The following is an 8146-nucleotide window of genomic DNA, read 5'->3' on the forward strand; positions in this document are numbered from 1 at the left end:
TTCCTCTGCGGAGCAGGCGAACACAATTGGGCTGGCCCGGGTCAGCTGCTCGTATTTTTAGAGCGGAGCCGCGCGGTGATTGGTGGGTTGCAGAGCCCGCCCCGCTGCACGGCCGGGGAGCCCTTCGGTGTGCTCGATTTGTGTTTCTTTGGACTAACAAAAGTGTATTTTCCTCGGAATTTCTGCCACCAAATCGCCCAATTTCCTCGGTGAGGGGGGAGAAGAGCAGGTACTTGCGTTCGGGAGAGTTTCCTGCGGCAAACACGCGATTTGAGTTAAAGGAGAGGCGATAAATCCCGTGTGCTGCTGCTGGAGAGACCTCTGAAGGGAGAAACTTTTGTTTTTCCTTGCAAATTAAAAATTTCCTTTTGACATAAATGTTATAGCAACAACTCAGCCTGATTATTTAGAGGGTTTTCTTGGGGTCAAAGTTGAAATCTGACGAATTAAAGCTATTTTGACAGTTTAAATTGATTTTGAAGAGGAGGAAGTAACACAAACTCCTTTTTCAGCTGTGAATATGGATTAAGAACCGGTTCCTTTGACCATGTGTTTTACCTCCTAAAACGCTAAAGTCTAGTGTAATAGTGTCTCGTACAACCTCCTATTGCACTTTTTATAGAAACATAAGCAATATGTTATTATCTGGAGATTTATGAACATACAGTTGGTTTATTTTGTCTTCCTGGAATTTCAGTACAAGGGAGGCAAAGTTACCCTGCTGCCCTATGTGGGGTGTTTTCTTTTTGTTTGTTTCCCATATGAATTTTTCTACCAATTATTAAGTAAATCAAGCTATTTGCTTTTCATGCTCCATTTTATTTTGAAGTAAATAGTCATTTGATACCTTATGTTACAGAACTGCAGCTTTGTAAAAGAAAGCAATCTCCTAAACTTCTGTTGTTTATGGAAATTATCTTTGTCTCTGGTTAATTTAAGATTTGCAAGGACCAGCATCACAGTTTACTAATTATGCTCTTAGTTCCTGAAGAGTATTTTCTTGTTATATATTTTCTCTAAAAGTAGTAGAATTTTAAACCATATTACTGTTTGGATTTTTTTATGTATCTCACAGAATATGGCTACACAAAGGTTTAGGTAAAGCCTCTGAATTCTGAATCCTCTTTCCACTCTAAATAAAACCCACCTAATTATTACTTGTGCATTTTACAGCAATCACTGAAATAAGGAAATGCTTTTATGATAAAAACTAAAGCACTTTGTGATAACCTGAGTTTTAACAAGGGGAGAGGTAGGCCATAGGTCATTCCTAAAGGATCAGGAAAGAGCCAATCAATACTGATATCTGGTGGAAGATGTTGTAATATGCTGAACAGAGCAGAGCTCTGGAATAATATTTCATTAATCTGTAACCGATTATGAAAAAAAGTGTATTATCCGTTGCCTTGTGTAGTTATTTAAGAAACACGAAGACTACACTACAGCCAGCCCTTTAGTAATACCTGATGTAACATAAAACATGAATACAGTATTTAAGTGCATATTAGCAACCAGGAATTCAGATTGTATCAGTAGGCAGTTTTAGGGAAATGTAATTTTATTTCTATGTCATGGTTTCATTACAATGGCTGTTTTGTAAAGACTAAAATGTATATGAGAGATTTTTTTACATTTGCTGTAAGATTGTGTTTCAGGGAATGTGGAACTATGAATAAATGCACTGAAGGGAAGAATTGTGACCGCCGCCCCATAAGTATAAAATACAAAAAAAAAAAAAGGTTGCAGTAAGACTGCACCTGAGTTCTGTAATGCTTTAAGGGGAAAATAATTGAGAGAAGAACTAATCAAATTGTGACTTTCAAGGCTCTGTTTGGCAATCCTGCCATAGTAAGGATACAGGGATTAAACAAATTGGAGTGGGTGTGGGTATTGCAGATATACCTTCAGAAACTGCCAAATGAAAGTAAAATGTTTTGAAGACTTTATCCTGTATTATGTAAATCAGTGAATGAACCTTTCCACTGATTTGACTGCATAGTGTAATAAGGTAGCAACTGCTGGGAACATATGAAATTTAGCAGTTGCCTAGAGACTTCATTGCATATAGACAGAGGAAAAGCACAGGCCATGAGTGACATGTCAGCAAAATGAAAAATTCATTGTTGCTTATTCTTGTTATTTTGAACACATTTACTTCAGTAATCTTCACTGGAGAAAATGTAAATATTCCAGCTCTCATTTGTGCCTTCACAGAGTGTTCATTCACACTTGTTGGTGGCAAAATTGAGGTGGTTAATAGCCACTATCCCGGTTTTCTGCCTGGATTTTCTCCCAGCAGCTGCAACCCTGTCCCCATTTCCAAAAAGGACTACTAAGTATATATGGGTCTCTAGTTACAATCTAGTAACTTAAACTGAAGTAACTTCAGAAATTTCATGGCAGAGAGAGAAACTATGATCTTTTTTTATGGTTTTGCAGCAAAGACATAAACCAAGTTTAGTGATGTAGAATTTCTACTTGGAACACATATTCTTCTTTATGTGAAAGAAATACATGCAGGAACAATATTGTGGAAAATTAAGGTGTATTTGGCAATTTTAAAAACTGCTGCTCTGCAGTCAGAGCAGATAGTCAAAAAAGAATGAATGGATGTGCTCAGGCAGAGAAAAAATGTGGTGAAGGATTACCTAAAAGGCAGAAGTGGGAGTTTTGCCACCAACTGAGCAAATGAGGAAGGGAAATAATCCTGGTTTAGAGATAGGATATTGTGGAAAAATTTCATTGAGAAGACACTACATAGACTTTTACATGAAGTTTGTTTTTCCCAGTGAGACTGGAGGGAGGTAGAATTCATTATTCATTAAAAGAGAAGGAAAGTAATATCAGCATCTCCAGAGATCCTTCTGGAGAAGGCACCACTGTAAGGTCTACTTCATATGAATGACTTCAATCCATCTCACCTTATGGGCACCCTAGCAAGCCACACTACATAACAAACCTGCAGTCTGAGCCCTTCCTGCAAGACGCTTCCCTTCAGATACCAAAATCTATCCAACTTTTGCAGTTATCTTTTAAGACCTCTTGGCGTAAGCAAGGAGACAGAGGAACCACAGCCAAGGGCTGGCACTACACCCGAGAGCTATCAAACGTTCCCATCTGCAGTTTGGGACCTGCCAATACTTGTTCCTAGGAAAATAAGCTGTGGGTTATATTTAGGTATGTTTGCAATAAGGAGAGGTAGCACAGTAGTTGTTCTCAGGCAATTTTGTTAGGAGCCATTAGCATGAGAGCCAGCCACACGAATGTGGCTACTGGGCTGCTCTACCTGCTGTAGCTGAGTGCTGTGCTCAGTCATTCTTAGACAGCTGGAGACCAGAGCCCCTCTCCTTGCTTCAGATGGCAATTTCCAGAGAGATTTAGGGGAGGGCCTTTACATTATGTGCTGCATTCCCACATACATGTTCCACAGGAAAGAGGTATAAATACTCCCCGCAACCCGTGATTACACTCCTATTACAGTGTTACACCCATGCCTTACTTGCCCTCAGTGACTTCATCTTTCATCTGAGTTGCAAATGTAATAACACTTGTGTGATCCAACCAGCCAGCACAGTTTAGCAACTTTTAACACTTAGCTAAGGAATTTTAAAGTGATACCTACCAAACTACAAACTTGTTGCAGCTCAGCAAAACAAGCCTCAGCCTACATAGTACTAATGTTGCTGCTGCTACTGCTGTTAAGGCTCCTGAGTATCCTGAGGTCACATAAGGCCTTTTAAATTCAGGGGATGAGTGAGCATCTGTAGGGAGCAGAACAAAGAGGGTAGGGCAACAGATGACTATCCCCACAGACTCAGCTTCCTGGAATGTTGTACACTCCTCCCTGTACCCTTGGTTAAGGGTTGGGGCACCTGTTGTGTCCTCCCTTCTTCATTGCCATGGCATGTAATTTTGCAATTGAAAATCTATAGTCTGAAATCTGGATATGTCCATAGTTAGGAGGCACTGGGAAGGAAATCCTTTCTGGGAAAGGAAAAAAAAGTCAGCAAAAATACAGGGGGCCAAAACCCTTCTGAGAACAGCTAATGAAAAAAATACGGACTTTGTTCTTAACTCTGTGTGTGTTTATTAGGTCAATGCTTTTTTACTTTTTTCACACACAGTGAAAAGGTCCTCAGTCAGTCAGATATCAAAGAATATAATTATTTATATCCCAGAGTAATTTGGTCTTCTAAAATTAATCCAAGCCACTTGAAAATTTGTGTTCTTGACCACGCAGGCATGGTTTGAATGTAGTCATCAATGGGAGATTGAGGACACCTCGGGCCCTGAGACAAACTGTCCATGAAAGGTAAACAACATTAACAGAAGCTGCATCATCTATGGCTCCCCAAAGAAATTGTCTCCTCCTGAATCAAAAGTGCCTCGCTGTGACCTTCATTTACTGGTGAAGTCCACCACAGAAGGGTGCCACCACACTGTCTCCTCATAGCGACCTCTCCATCCGCACGGAATCCTGGCTGCTCAGACTAGTGAGCAGCTCACACGCAGTGATGCTGAGCAACTCACTCCTCCTCCCCACAACACCGCAGCACTTCCATGTGTTTTCTGCCCTCCACACTTTCCTGCTGGTGCGGTAGTGCTGTGACTTCTGGTATGAGGGAGGGAGCAATGTGATGAATCTAAATGTTGCTTCCCACTCCAGCCAGGAACGTGTTTGGAACCTATGGAGGGACAAAGTATCCTCAGACATATCGTGCATGCACAGCTGCTCTGCAATCTGCCATCTCCCTGGCTCTTGACGCCCCAGACACTGATGTGACATGCTTCAGGTAAATTTGGGTTGGCAGGCAACTCATTTTTTGCCACACAGGCACTGACAGTAGCACCCAGGCACGACGTAGGCTGAGAGCCAGAGCACTGTGCGACACACCATGCAGAGGTGCTCTCCTTAAGTGATGCTGCCTTCCTGTTATTCATCAGAGGTGAAGCAGGTACTGGCTCTAGACAAGGCTGCTTGTGCCAGCTTTCTAGAGCAGGAGTATTGCAAGGTAGCGTTTGGGTGCTAGCTGGATAGGCTGGCTGTTTTCCCACAGAAGGGAACAAAGAGGTTTTGAAGAGTTGTTCACCGTGTAAGTGTTGTGCTGTAGTTCATGTTTTTACAGTATGTGCTTTGCAGCTGTGCAGTCCATGGTCTGCTGCCAGAGTAGCACTATCTCAGGTCAGTATGTTGTCCAGATTGCCAGGGGCACTGGAGGGGCTGGCTGGTGCCTCAATTTCCCCACAATATATAAATGAGGTCAGTCACTTCTGCTGTCATACAGTTAGAAAATCAGGAATCTGGCTTCAGAGGCTCGTGAGACTTTGTATATACAGTTTGGGCACAGTCAGGAAGAATGCATTTCATCTATTTTGCCTGCAACTTGCCTTGGTCCCAGAAAGGATTGGCTTCCATAATGAGCGTATTAAAACTAAATCTTGGTGTTTATGGCACAGGTTTTTTTTCTGCTTTGGAACTGAAAATGCAATCAAGATTTTGTTGATTTGGTTTTGAAATAGGGAATAGAGTAACAGCTTTAACTTTTGTATGCTGTTGGAGGTTAGTAGTTTGTAACATCTGACAGTTAACTGTGTGCTTAACAAGAGCAGCACAGAAGGCCAGCAATGAGCAACTAGGAGCAGGGATCAGCAGACATCCAGCTGTACAGAGGTGATAAGTAAAGAGAAACCTGCTTGGGTTTGGGTTTGCTCAAACTGCAGTGAGACATGTTCAAGGAAACCTAATAGGCAAAGTTACTCAAAGCTGTTGAGAACGGGGCCTGCTGATGAGTAAGGTGAACATTTGATAAATTCTGATGTTAATTGTCCAGATCTATGGCATGTTCATTTTAATAAAGAACTTCACTGGGGGAAAAAGAAAATAGAACCAAAACCTAAGTGGAGGAAAAATTGTAATCTGTGCTTCTTTTATTAATTCTTTAGAAGAAAACAAGTCTTGGCATGCTTGAGTACATTGGAAGGCTTTCAAGGGTTGTCACTGTTAGCCACATCAGTGGATGAAGACAGGAATTTTTGTTTGCATTTGACACTAATGGAAAAAATGGGTTCTTAATGTTCAAATCTGTTTGGGTTTAGATTTTTCTTATTTTCATTTTACCACATGTACTTATTGTCCCTACATGGTGAATGGTCTTAGCTTTAGTTTATTGTTTTGTTTGGGTTTTTTGGGGTTTTGTTTGTCACCTTCCCCTAGGGTAGCAGGGTCATCTAGTTATGGTCCTTTCAAACTTGAGGAGCACACTGGCTCTGTTAGGCTAGTATTGGGAACACATAAAAGCTGTAATTCTGGGAGCAGTCAGAAGAATACACACTGTAGTAATAGAACTTGTTTCTTAAATTAGTGATATCAGCAGGGATCCAGAGTGCAGAGAAATTAATGGGCGATATGAGCAGGACAGCCTTGAGATTCTGCTCTCTTTGAATTGCATTCTAGAAACATAATTATGTCACTTGAAGAACTGAGTAATTAACAGGAAACTTCATTCTGGACCAATATCCCAACTGTGACAGAGGCCAGTAAATAAAGAGGGTAAGAACAATAGCTGATAATCTCATCAAAGTGATCCTTTATGGTTTAGTGCTTTGTGGGCTGGAGACTCATTGAGTCAGAGGGGATGTCTTTGAATTAGGGAGCCACAAATGGATTTTTCTTCTTTGTGTTTAGCAGTTGCTTTCTCCAGGCAAAACATTTTTCATGTTTTAGGATTTTGCTTTAGCATTACAAATCATGGAAGGTTGAGGAATAGGTGAGTGGGAGTGGTAGATGGACAAATGAGTGATGGACATGTATACTACGTGGACTGTATCCCTGTCATAGTGGAGAATTTCATTAATATGTGGTTAGCTGTCCTTAGTGTGTGCCTGTGTTATAAAATGCTGCTGGAAAACAAACATGAAGTGGAACGAAATGGCAACCAGCAAGGAGAGTGGACTGAATACCCTTCACTGTAGCTGCAGAGAGATTAAGATAATGTATGTGGAACAGAGGGAATGGCAAGTCATTTAGAAGAAGAGATAAAAAGGAATGATAAGTCTTCAGGGCCGGAGAGACATTCTTATATAAAATATCTGAGTTGAAAGATGCTGTGAAACAATGACTTCACCATTGTATTTTTAGACCCTGTCACTTTTTCAGACTTACCTTCCTGGAGTCACTGTGATTAAGGCAGAAAAAAATGCCAGAGTCAATGAGAAAAAAGGTTGCCAGAGTTCACAGAGATCTCTCCTAGCCCTTCATCTTGAAGGACTTTCTTCTGTCTCTATGTGAGTAATGATGTGTGTATTTGGCCATAAAGAGCACAGGCAAATTCTCCATATTGTAATTATGTTAACTTCATAGACCCAGTGGGTCTTGTACTACGAATAGGAGGACTGCAGGCATAGCCAACAGAAATGAGGCAGGGATTGAAAAGTCATGATGACTGATTATTAGAGTCATGAAGTTCTACCAAAAAACCAGAAATGTCATCATACCCTTGTAAAAGGAAAACATACACATGAAAGAAGGAGTATCCACTCAGAATCAATCCACTCAAGCCTTTGAAAACATGGGGCACACATGAGCATGGCTGGCATAGCCGTTTTTGTTGTGCATTTGGCATATGTTATTAATTTGCATCCAGTTAGAAGCAATTACCTTAATGGAAAGATAATGCTTTTTATGTATCACCAGGATGTCTGGGATTTAGTGTGAAGCAAATACTAGAGACAGAAAAAAAAAAAAAAAAAAAAGGGTGAATAGGAAGCAAACTCTAAAGACACTAGGAGAGAAAATAAAGCATCTTCAGTTTATTGCTGAAAAAGCCCTATGCAAATTGCCACTGATACAGTATGCTGAGAATCAGGTATAGCCTGCTTCTGGAAAAACACACGTTTCCCTCTGGTCTAAGGTGAACACTTAGGCATAATGTTCCTCATGCTTCAGACTATGTAAGACAAATTCTGCCCTAAGGTCATGAAATTGACCCAGAAGGTCATATATTTGTAAGATGATTCTCAGTATATCGAATGCCTGAATACAACCTCAGAAGTCAGACGATATAGTCAACGTGGCCTTAACATCTATACGCGGAGGCCTAAAGACCGACAGCTCCCTGTGCAGTGGCACTGCCGAAACATCAGGGGG

At 40.9% G+C, this 8146-nt stretch overlaps 1 long non-coding RNA gene across 1 annotated transcript; it reads left to right on the forward strand.

Moving 5' to 3' along the window:
- Window positions 1-6: 6 nt before the first annotated feature.
- On the forward strand, window positions 7-8146 carry LOC108447544. The gene is made up of 2 exons (XR_001863155.1): window positions 7-229; window positions 4241-8146. It is a non-coding gene; the product is annotated as an uncharacterized LOC108447544 (long non-coding RNA).

This window comes from Corvus brachyrhynchos, unplaced genomic scaffold, assembly GCF_000691975.1.
Source record: "Corvus brachyrhynchos isolate BGI_N302 unplaced genomic scaffold, ASM69197v1 scaffold56, whole genome shotgun sequence".
Taxonomy (NCBI): Eukaryota; Metazoa; Chordata; class Aves; order Passeriformes; family Corvidae; genus Corvus; species Corvus brachyrhynchos.